Source organism: Theropithecus gelada, chromosome 1, assembly GCF_003255815.1.
Source record: "Theropithecus gelada isolate Dixy chromosome 1, Tgel_1.0, whole genome shotgun sequence".
NCBI lineage: Eukaryota > Metazoa > Chordata > Mammalia > Primates > Cercopithecidae > Theropithecus > Theropithecus gelada.
In genome coordinates this window covers 215,236,257-215,247,420 of record NC_037668.1, presented here as the reverse complement: position 1 = coordinate 215,247,420, position 11,164 = coordinate 215,236,257, and the positions used below count along the sequence as shown (strand labels likewise).

Genomic DNA, 11,164 nt, shown 5'->3' with positions numbered 1-11,164 from the left:
TGGTGATTTCCACCCTATCTCCATTCAACTATCCTGTTTGGCCTGTGATAGACAGGTCTTGGAGAAAGACAGTGGATTATCATAAACCTAACCAAGTGATGACTCCAATTGCAGATTCTGTACCAGATACGGTTCCATTTATTGAGAAAATCAACTATCTCCTGGCACTGATATGCAGCTATTGACCTGGGAAATAGCTTTTTCATCATCTCTGTCCATAGGGACCAGCAGAAGGGACCAGCAGAAGCAGTTTGCTTTTAGCTGGCGAGGCCGGCAATATACTTTCACTCTCCTACCTCAAGGGTACGACAACTCTACAGTTCTATGTCATAATTTAGTTTTCATGGATCTTGATGACCTTTCTTTTCCACAAGATATCACACCGGCCCATTACATTAATCACATTTTGCTGATTGGACCTGGTGAATGAGAATTAGCAACCACTCTAGACTTATTGATAAGACCTGTAACTGTCAGAGGTTGGGAAATAAATCTGACAAAAATTCAAGGGCTTTCTAACTCAATGCAATTTCTATGTGTCCAATGGTGTGGGGCATATAGAGATATCCTTTCTAAGGTGAAGGTTAAATTGTTGCATCTGGCACCACCTGCAACCAAGTAAGAGACACAGCACATGTTGGGCCTCTTTGGACTTTGGAGGCAACATATTCCACATTTGGGTGTGTTATGCTGGGCCATTTACAAAATGACCTGAAAAGTTTCTAGTTTTGACTGCAGTCTAGAACAAAGCAAGGCTCTGCAATAGGTCTAGGTTACTGTACAAGCTGCTCTGTTACTTGAGCCATAAGATCTAACATATCCAATGGTGACTGATATATTAGTGGTGAATAGAGATGCTGTTTGAAGCCTTTGGCAGGTCCCTATAAGGGGATTGAAGTGCAGGCCTTTAGGGTTTTGGAGTAAGTCCCTGCCATCTTCTCCAAATAACTACTCTCCTTCTGAGAGACAGTTCTTGGCCTGCTATTGGGCATCAGTAGAGACTGAATGCTCAACCATGTGGCACCAAGTTACCATGTGACCTGAGCTGCCCATAATAAACTGGGTGTTATCTGACCACCAAGCAATAAAGTTAGGCACGCACGCAGCTCTTCATCATCAATGGAAGTGGTATGTATGTGATCCAGCTCTAACAGTCTCTGAAAGCATAAGTAACTTACATGAAGAAGTTGCCCAATTGCCCATGCTCCTGCCTTCTGCTGCACTGCTTTCTCTCTCCCAGACTGTACCTATGGCTTCATGGAGAGTTCCCTATGATCAGCTGGCAGAGGAAGAGAAGAATTAGGCCTGGTTTACAGATGTTTCTGCATGATATGCAGCACCACCCAGAAGTGGACAGCTGTAGCACTACAACCACTCTCTGGGACATCCCTGAAGGACAGTTATGAAGGGAACTCCCAGTGGGCGAAAATTCGGCCAGTGCACCTGGCTGTTCCCTTTGCTTAGAAGGAGAAATGGCAAGATGTGTGATTAAATCCTTATGTATAGGCTGTAGCCAATGGTGGTTTGGCCGGATGGTCAGGAACTTGGAAGGAACATAATTGGAAAATTTGGTGACAAATTTAGGAGACAGAAATGTGGATAGACATCTCCAAATCAGCAAAACTTGTGAAGATGTTTATGTTTCGTGTGAATGATCACCAAAAGGTGACCACAGCAGAGGAGAACTTTAATAACCAAGTAGATAGGATAACCCTTTCTGTGAATGCTACTCAGCCTGTTTCACCAGCCACCCCTGTCATTGCCCAATGGGTTCACGACCAAAGTGTCCTTGGTAGCAGAAATGGAGGCTATTCATAGGATCAGAAACATGGACTTTCACTCACCAAGGCTGATCTAACTATGGTCACTGCCGAAGGTCCAATCTGCCAGTAGCAGAGACCAACACTGAGCTTCCAATGTGGTACCATCCCTAGGTGATCAGCCAGCTACCTGGAGTCATGTTTATTACATTGGCCTGCTTCCACTATGAAAGGGGCAGTGTTTTATTCTGGAATAGACACTTCTCTTTGCCTTGCCTGTACACAGTGCTTTTGCCAAAACTACCATCTGTGGACTTACAGAATGCTTTATCCACCATCATGCCATGCCTCGCAGCATTGCGTGTGATTAAGGAACTCACTCCACAGCAAAAGAAGTGCAGCAATAAATGCACGCTCATGTAATTCGCTGGTTTAACCACGTTCCCCACTATTCTGAAGCAGATGGCTTGATAAAATGGTGCAATCGCTTTTTGAGGAGTCAGTTATAGTGCCAGTTAGCTGGCTATACCTTGAGTGCTGGGGTAAGGTTCTCTGTGCTCTACATCAGTGTCTAATACATGGTGTTGTCTTTTCCATAGACTGGATTCATGGGTCGAAGAATCAAAGAGTGGAAATGGAAGTGGAACCACTCACCATTACCCTAGCAAAATTTTTGCTTCCCATTTCTATGACTTTATACTCTGCCGGCCTAAAGGTCTCTAATTCTGAGGGAGAAATGCTTTCACCAGGAGACATAATGATGATTCCACTGAACTGAAAGTTAAGACTGCTGCCCAGTCAGTTTGGGCTCCTTCTGGTTTTGAGTCAACAGGTAAAGAATGGAAGTGTGGTATTGACTGAGGTGATTGATTCAGACCACCAAGAAGAATTGGACTATTATTCCATAATGGAGAGAGAGAAGAGTAAGCCCAGAAAACAGGAGATCCTTCAGGTATCTTTTAGTGTCACCATGCCCTATGATTATGGTCAATATAAAACTATAACAACTCAATGACCAGGACTCAAGGGCTACTAATGACCAGGCCCTTCAGATTTGGATCACCCTGCCAGGTGAAAAACCATGACCAGCTGAGGTGTTTGCTGAAGGCAAAGGGAATACAGAATGAATAGTAGAAGAAGGTATTTATAAATACCAGCTAAGAATAATCGACCAGTTACAGAAATGAGGGCTATAACTGTCATGAGTATTTTCTCCTTGTTTTGTAATGAATATATTTGTGTGAATATATGTGTGTGTATATATATGTATATATAATATTTAAATATATATGGAATATATCTTATATATTTATAAATTAATTTATATCTATATAAATTAAGCAAATATTTTTCATTATCTTATTCCCTTATGTAACATAAGATGCATTGACTTTATATCATAGTATTTAAGTATTATTAATCTTACATAGAGGTGAAGTTATAAGATATCAATGGGAAGAGTTAACATCACTCAAATACTTTGCCTTCTCTTCTGGGGAAGGGATTAGTGTGTCTTCAGTTGTATGCAGGATAGTTGTATCACTTTAGGCAGAGTTACGACCCTGTTAGTGTCTTTAATTGAAGATTAAGTGTGGTTTAAAAAGATGTGTATGGGTAGATTGATAAGAGGTAGAATCGTGGTGGTCATTTTATGTGCCAACTTGACTGGACTAGGGGATGCCCAGGTAGCTGGTAAAACATCATTTCTAGGTGTGTTTGTGAAGGTACTTCCAGAAAAGATTAACATTTGAATCAGACTGAGTACAGAAGATCATCCTCACCAATGTGAGTAGGTACCATCCAATTTATTGAGAACACAAATAGAACAAAACTTCAGAACAATATATTTTCTCTTTCCTTATGGAGCCGAGACATTCGTCTTCCTCTCTTTTTTTTTCTTCTTGCTCTGTTGCCCACACTGGAGTGCAGTGGCGCAACCTCAGTTCACTGCAACCTCTGCCTCTCGGGTTCATTCTTGTGGCTCAGCCTCCCGAGTAGACAGGCACACACCACCATGTCTAGCTAATTTTTGTATTTTTAGTGAGACAGGGTTTCACCATGTTGATCAAGCTGGTCTCAAACTCCTGGCCTCAAGTGATCTGCCTGCCTCAGCCTCCCAAAGTGCTGGGATTAAAGGTGTGAGCCACCGCACCTGGCCTATTCATCTTCTGTTAACATGAGTGTTCCTGGTTATTGGGTCTTTAGACTCAGATCAGGACTTACACCATCTATACCTCCATTCTTGGGCCTTTGAATTCAGACTAAATTACATCATTGGCTTTCTTTGTTTGCTGGTTTGCAGACGTCAGATTCTGGAACTTCTTGGCCTCCATTGTCCCATGAGGCAATTCCTATATTAACTCTCTCTCTCTTTCTCTCTTTCTCAACTCTAGAGAGAGAGCCTGTTTCTGTGGAGAATTCTTGCTAATGCAGCATTTTAAGAATTTAAACACAATCATGCTTCTGTAACAGAAAATCCTGAGATTCTTTCCTTTGATGGCAGAGATTCAAAGTAGTTTGGTTCCACTGCACAGCTGTGACCACTGGGCTTTGTGAAATCACTCTCTCTAGAGAAACTTCATGCAGCTTCATAAAATTACTTTTGTCTTCAGGATGGAGGTTTATTGGTTCTCTGCACAACTGGGAAATCATCCCTTTTGGACTATGGAGAGTCTTGATTAGCCCTTCCCAATTAGTTTTTTCTTCTTCTGTTGGAACTTTTAATCAGTACAGTTTGCCAGACATAAGGCAATATATCCAGAAAGTAGGATGCCACAAGCCTCTGCAGATAGTCATTTCCCAGGGAGCACATAATTTCTCACTTCATCTTATAAAGGAAAATAGTGGAGGAATGGAAACAAACATGTATTTAGACTTACTATGTTCCCAGTCCTTTGTGAGGGGTTTCATATGGAGTATTTCATTGAATATCAGCAACACTTTTATGATGCAGATAACATTTTTGAAAGGCCACCTGAAGCCCAAAAAGATTGAATAACTTGCCCAAAGGTAACATTGTATGAGGTGATGGGACTTGGATTTGAATCTAGCTCTGACTCCAAATGGTTGCTTTTCGTATTATAGCTGGTTGCTATCTACTCTCCTCCAATTAGACTTGAGCTAAAAACAGGACTGAAATGATGCTACATTCATGAGATTAATATTAATGCAGTAGAATCACTCCTTTGCTATCTACAGGAGGAGACAGTGTTAGTCTGTTCTCACACTGCTAATAAAGACATACCTGAGACTAGGTAATTTATAAAGGAAAGAAGTTTAATTGACTCATAGTTCCACATGACTGGGGAAGCCTTACAATCATGGCAGAAGGCAAATGAGGAGCAAAGTCATTTCTTACTTGGCAGCAGGCAAGACAGCTTGTGCAGGGGAACTCCCATTTATAAAACCGTCAGATCTCATGAGACTTATTCATGACCATGAGAACAGTACGGGGAAAACCACCTCCATGATTCAATTATCTCCACCTGGTCCCACAATTGACACATGGGAATTATTACAATTCAAGGTGAGATTTGGGTGGGGACACAGTCAAACTGTATCACCCAGTATAAACCACTTAGCTCTAATTTTGCTTCTGTAATGGAGAAACTATTTTTTAAAATTCCTCTGGGTGTTTTTTCTCCCATATTAATGCATTTTTTATTTTTACTCTCTCTGTTTCTCTGTAGTCTTTACTACCATTAAAGCAAATCAGTGACATTTATTGCCATAGTGAAAGGTAGAGAGATACATCTGAAGTCCATAGGGCAGGAGAGAAAAAGGTGATCCCTGGGAATATTACTTCTGGACAGGAAGAAAAAGTAGAAATTCTTCCTGGGTTATAGGGCAGGGACAGGATCCTTCAGCAACCTGGTGTCCAGCCCTCAGGAATTGTATGCCAATCTGAAGAGGACAGGAACCAGTGAGAAGAAACAAAGGCTCTTCTACAATGCTGAGAGACTCCATAAATTTCCATATGCACGCACATCTATGGGGAAGGAAGGCAGACACTTTGGAGGAAAGAAACACTGTAGGTAAGAAGTTAAAACTTAGATTGTGAGATATGAAATGCTATTTACCAGAAAAAATAAAATTACATTATACTGGAAAATTCCAAGATTTCTTACCAGCTGCTATAAGTAAGGATAGGGCCTCCAGATTAGGATGAGAGAAATTATAGAAAGAGGAAAAGTCTACATTTGTAGTACATCCTTCATGTATAGTGTATTAATTTTAGATAATGCTGTGCTTTCATAACTCATTCTTTTGAGTTGTTAATAATGGCTCCTCTTAAAATACAAAGAGATTTTCTGGTAGGCATTGAATGTCAAGCTATGCTAAGTATCAAGACCATGACATGAATCAGGTTACTGTGACTCATCTCATGTACCTAGAGAGACCTGCAAGGATACAGAAGAGACTGATATCATAGTGTCATGGTCTGTGGGGTAAATCCCTAATGAGAGAAGGCAGGACTAGGAAAAACTCTATTTTATAGAAACCTAAGTCAAGGCCCAAAAAGTGGACACCTGGGCCTTGGGTGTTTGGGAAAAGCTGCAGAGAGGACAGGGAAAGGTGTGCCAGGAGGTGGGACTGGGGGAGAGACCTGTGAGCAAACTTCTCTTTAGCTCTGCATGATGTTGCAAAAGTGTGTGAATTTTGGCTCCAGACAAATCTGAGATTAGATTCTCCCTGGCCACTAGTGCCTGATGCCTTTGGACAAACTTATCTGCATGAAGGGAGAGCATTGCTTGAGGACGTAGTGAGAATTAAATGAGAAAACATTTGTTAAATGCCCAACACTATGCTTGTCACAGGGTAGCTACTGTGCCCGTAACTGTAGATTTTAATGTCTGAAAGTGAGGGCTACACTAATTTGCTCTGGAGGTTTCCCTGAGCAGATGGTGAATAAGTGTCAGAAAATGAATGATATACTCTGTGTCACGGGTGGCCCAGAAGCATGTGGTGGCACGTGTGGTTTATATCTCTTTATGAGTGTTCTGAGTCACTCTGAACCCAAATGACAGCTGTGTGTAAGCAATTCCTGCTGGCAGGCTTACTGGTCTAGAAAGCCAAAGAGCAACAACAATGCCCACCCCCCAACTGAAAAAAAAATTCCCCAAACCTCATTACCATTGGGACTTGTTAGCTTTGTACCTTTCTGTGAAGATGATTTGATTTGTGACTCCTCCAACTGATTTAACTATGGCTTTGCCAGTCTGTCCTATCTATTAAGTTAGAGCAAAAATCTTTTCAAGTGTCAGCCAGGGGAATCCATCCGGAGTTCTGGAGGTCCTGGCAGCACTAACTGGGAGAAAAGAGGAACGCATGCTTTCTTCCTGAGACTCTGACTTAGTACACTGGAGTTGCAGTGACAAAATACCTGAGACTGGCTAAGTTATAAAGAACAGAGATTTATTTCTCACAGGTCCGGAGGCTGGGAAGTTCAAGGTCATGGTGCCTGCATTCAGTTCTGGTGAGGGCGGCTCTCTGCTTCCAAGAAGGTGCTTTGTTGCTGTGTATGGCAGGACAAAAGGGACCTAAGTTAGTTTTCTCCACCCCTGTGACAAGGCACTAATCCATTCGTGAGGACAGATCTCTCATGACTCAATCACTTCCCCATTAGACCCATCTTTTAATACTATGACAATGAGGACTACACTTTACCATAAATTTTGAAAGACAGGCAAATTCAAACCATAGCATTCTGCCCCAGTCTCCCCTAAATTTGTGTCCTTCTCACATATGAAATACATTCATTCCATTCCAATAGCCCCTCAAATCTTTACTTATTCCAGCATCAACTTAAAAATCTGTGTCCAAAATCTAAACTAAATATCATCTAAATCAGGTACAGATAAAACTTGTGGTACGATCTCTCTGATTCAAATTCCTTCTCCAGCTGTGAGCCTGTGAAATAAAGCAAGGTACTTTTAACATACAGTAGTGGGACAGGCATCAGATAGACATTCCCATTCTAAGAAAAAGTAACGGAAAGGCAGAAAGGGGTAATAGGTCCTGAGTGAGTCTAAAACTCAACAAGGCAAACAACATTCAATCTTGAGATCTGAGAATAATATTCTTTGACTCCATGTCTCTTATTCCAGACACACTGGGGCAGGGGTTGGGTCCCCAAGACTCCAAGGGATCCTACTCCCATGGATTGCCTGAGCTCAGCTCATGCTGAAGCTGTTATGGGTTAGACTCAAGTGCCTGGGGCTCCCCCAGGCTGCCACTGCACACTGGTGGCCCTACATGTCTCAGATCTCATAGGCTGCTCCAACCTCATGCCTCTTCTGGGCATTGCCCTGGTGGGAATTTTCAGTGGCAGTCTTCTCCTGGTAGAAGTTCTCTGCCTGTTCTCCAAGGCTCTCCAAGGCATCTTTTGAAATCTAGGTGGAGGTAGTCATGTTTCCACAGATCATGAACTCTGTGTGCCTGCAGAGTTAGCATCACATGGATGCCACCGTGTAATACAGCTTGTACCCTGCTGAGTGGCTTGAGTAACAGCTAGGGCAGCCAAGAAATGCTGCACCAGAATGCAGGGAGCAGAGATTTGAGGTGGCCCTGGGCAGTGAGGCCACAGGCACCTTGGGTCCCTCTTTTGAAACTGTTCTGCCCACGAGGCCATGGCACTTTGGGCCTGTGAGAGTGGGGTAGCCACAAAGATTTCAGAAACACCTTTGCGATTATTCTTTCATTGTCTCAGTGAATAGCACCTGGCTTCCTTCTATCCATATTAACCTCCATTTCAAACAGTTGCTTAGCCACACCCTTAATATTCGCTCCAAAACACACTTTCTTTTTCTTTACATGGCCAGGCTGAGAATTTTCCAAATCTTTAAGTTCTATTTCTATTTTGATAATAAATTCCATCTTTAATTAAGTTATGTCTTTTTGCATTTTTTTTTTCACAAATAGCACTTTTTATTTGACACTATTTGAAGTCTGAACTTTAAACAGATTCTTGGACGGGTGGTTCATATCCATCAGCTCATTCAACTTTAGCACCTGTCTCATCCCCAGTGGGTTTTTCAGAACTACTGCCTTCACCATGAAGCTCCGTGAGCTTTCCCAATTCAAACCTGGCTTCTTCAGCACTTATACTTTCTAACGAACACTTCATGGAGAGGATAAATAGATTGGCAAGCCTTTTCTATGTCTCTTCCAATGCTGTCTGGAATCAATTTATTGACCACTTCTTTCAAGTCATTTGTCTGCACCTCTCGGGTCATGATTTCCATCATCTTCCGGATTTGGCAGACCTGTTGGTGCCGAGCATAAGAAGTCTTCCGTATCTGATTGTTGCGTTTTTTAGTAAAACCAACACAGAACAGACGAAGCAAGTAACCATCGGTAGTCTTGACATCAACATGAGCTTCAATCATTGTCTGCCACTTTTTGACCATGGAACACATTTTGTCACGGGTAAGATCCATGCCATGGAAGTTAGTCGGGCAGTTTTTGCCCTGAACATCTTCAGTAATCAGCTTGAATTTTCTAAATGCAACTTAATCATTCTGCAAATCAGCAAGACTCACTTCAAACACATGACCCTTGAGACCACCAGATACAATTTTGGTTCCTTGGGTCCTGGTGACGAGCGTCTTTCCAATATTTCTTATATTGAACATAGCAGGTGCTTTCACATCACACCAATCTTTCTTAGAAAATGGACCAACCACTTTCTTCTTGGCTCCCTTTTTGCCGCCTTTTGTAAGGCGCTTGTTCTTGCCAACCGCCATGGTGCTCGTTAGAGAGCCAAAAGGCTCTTTTTGCGTTTTTCTATATATAAGCAGTCAAGAGAAGCCATGCAGCACCCTGAGTGGTTTGTTGAGATACTTTTCATCAAATATTCTAGTTCATTGTCCTTAGGTTCTGCCTTCCACAGAGTACCAGGACATGGATAAAATTCAGCCAAGTTATTTGCCACTTTATAAAAAGAGTGGCCTTTCCTCCAGTTTCCAGTAAGATATTCCTCATTTTCAAATAAGACCTCAGCAGAATGAATTTTACTGTCCATGTTTCTACCAACATTCTGATCATGACCACTTAGAAAATCTCTAAGATGATTTAGGCTCTTCCTACAGCTCTCTCCTTCTAAGCCCTCATTAGAATTGTCCTTCATTCACAACAATCTAGGCTTTTTCTAGTACGCACCTTCAAACTCTTTCAGTCTCTATGCATTACCCACTTTCAAAGCTGCTCCGCATTTCCAGGTGTTTGCTACATAACACCCTACTTCTAGTACCAGTATCTGTCTTGGTCACATATTCAAAGCACAGAATTGTGATTTACTCTTCTATCAGAACACTTAATTCTACCACTTATTTCCGTTTAGAAGTGAAAGAGGTAGACCAGACTAGGAATGCAAAACTTGGAGTTTATGAGAAAGGGTGATTTGGATTTTCTTCCTGTGCATATATAACCCAAGTATCTCTGACTCTCTGTGCATTTACACTTGCTGTTACTCTTGCCAGCACCTGATTTAGGTTAAGTTTTAGCTGTTGTCCCATCCTAACTGCCCATCTCTTCTGTCCACTGCATACTCCCCAGTGACCCCTGTTTATGTCTCAAAGCAGTCAGAGTATTGGAACTTTTTTTAAGTTTGAAGGAAGAACTTGAAGAAGGACATTGCACAAAATATTCCACTTTTGCTCTTTATTTAAAGGTGCTTTCCACATGGCAGTTGCAAAATTTCTTTATCTTTTCATTGTTCCTCTTCCTTACAATAAACCTCCTACTCATTCACGTGAGACCATGAACGCCACGTTTTCCTCTCTCTTCTACATCAAATTCCCCAACTACTAGTGTATGCACCTAGAAAAGAGTATCTCTAGCATGCCTTGGTTTCTCTTATAAGTGTATTTAAAATTTTTTATTTATATTAATCTTTCTATGTAATAAATGCTAATCAAATTAGAAAGAGAAAATAGGCAGCTATGTGATAAATACAGACCAATATAAAATGCTGGAAAAGCCTACCATCTATGTTAGAAAAGTGCTCGCAAAAATAAATGCTGTTTTGAGTGGAAAATGCAGCTCTATAAAGGAATCACTTCTCAGTTAAAGGATCGGAGCTGAAGGTTGCCAAGGCTGGGTCTTGGGATGAATACACCCAGTGGAGAAGCCTGTCCTTCAGGCCAAGGCATGCACACATTTCAACTTCCAGGAGAACTGACTGATTGATATGGTGAGGGGACAGGAATAGAAGTTTAGTACTATTGCCTCAAGTTGGACAGCTCTGTGGTGCCATTCATATGCCTGTCTGCCCATGGGATCAGGCTGGGATTATACCTTAGGTGAAACTATGTCTTTACTGAACTTCTTTCCTCTGCCCAATCCTTTGTCTCTCATCTCTTTAGAGGGTCTTTTTGAGGGGGATCCCACAGTAAATCACAGCA

At 41.7% G+C, this 11,164-nt stretch overlaps 1 pseudogene; it reads right to left on the bottom strand.

Annotated features, from left to right (window-relative positions):
- Nucleotides 1–8,668: 8,668 nt before the first annotated feature.
- LOC112635632 lies at nt 8,669–9,505 on the bottom strand (annotated as a pseudogene).
- Between the last annotated feature and the right edge of the window lie 1,659 nt (nt 9,506–11,164).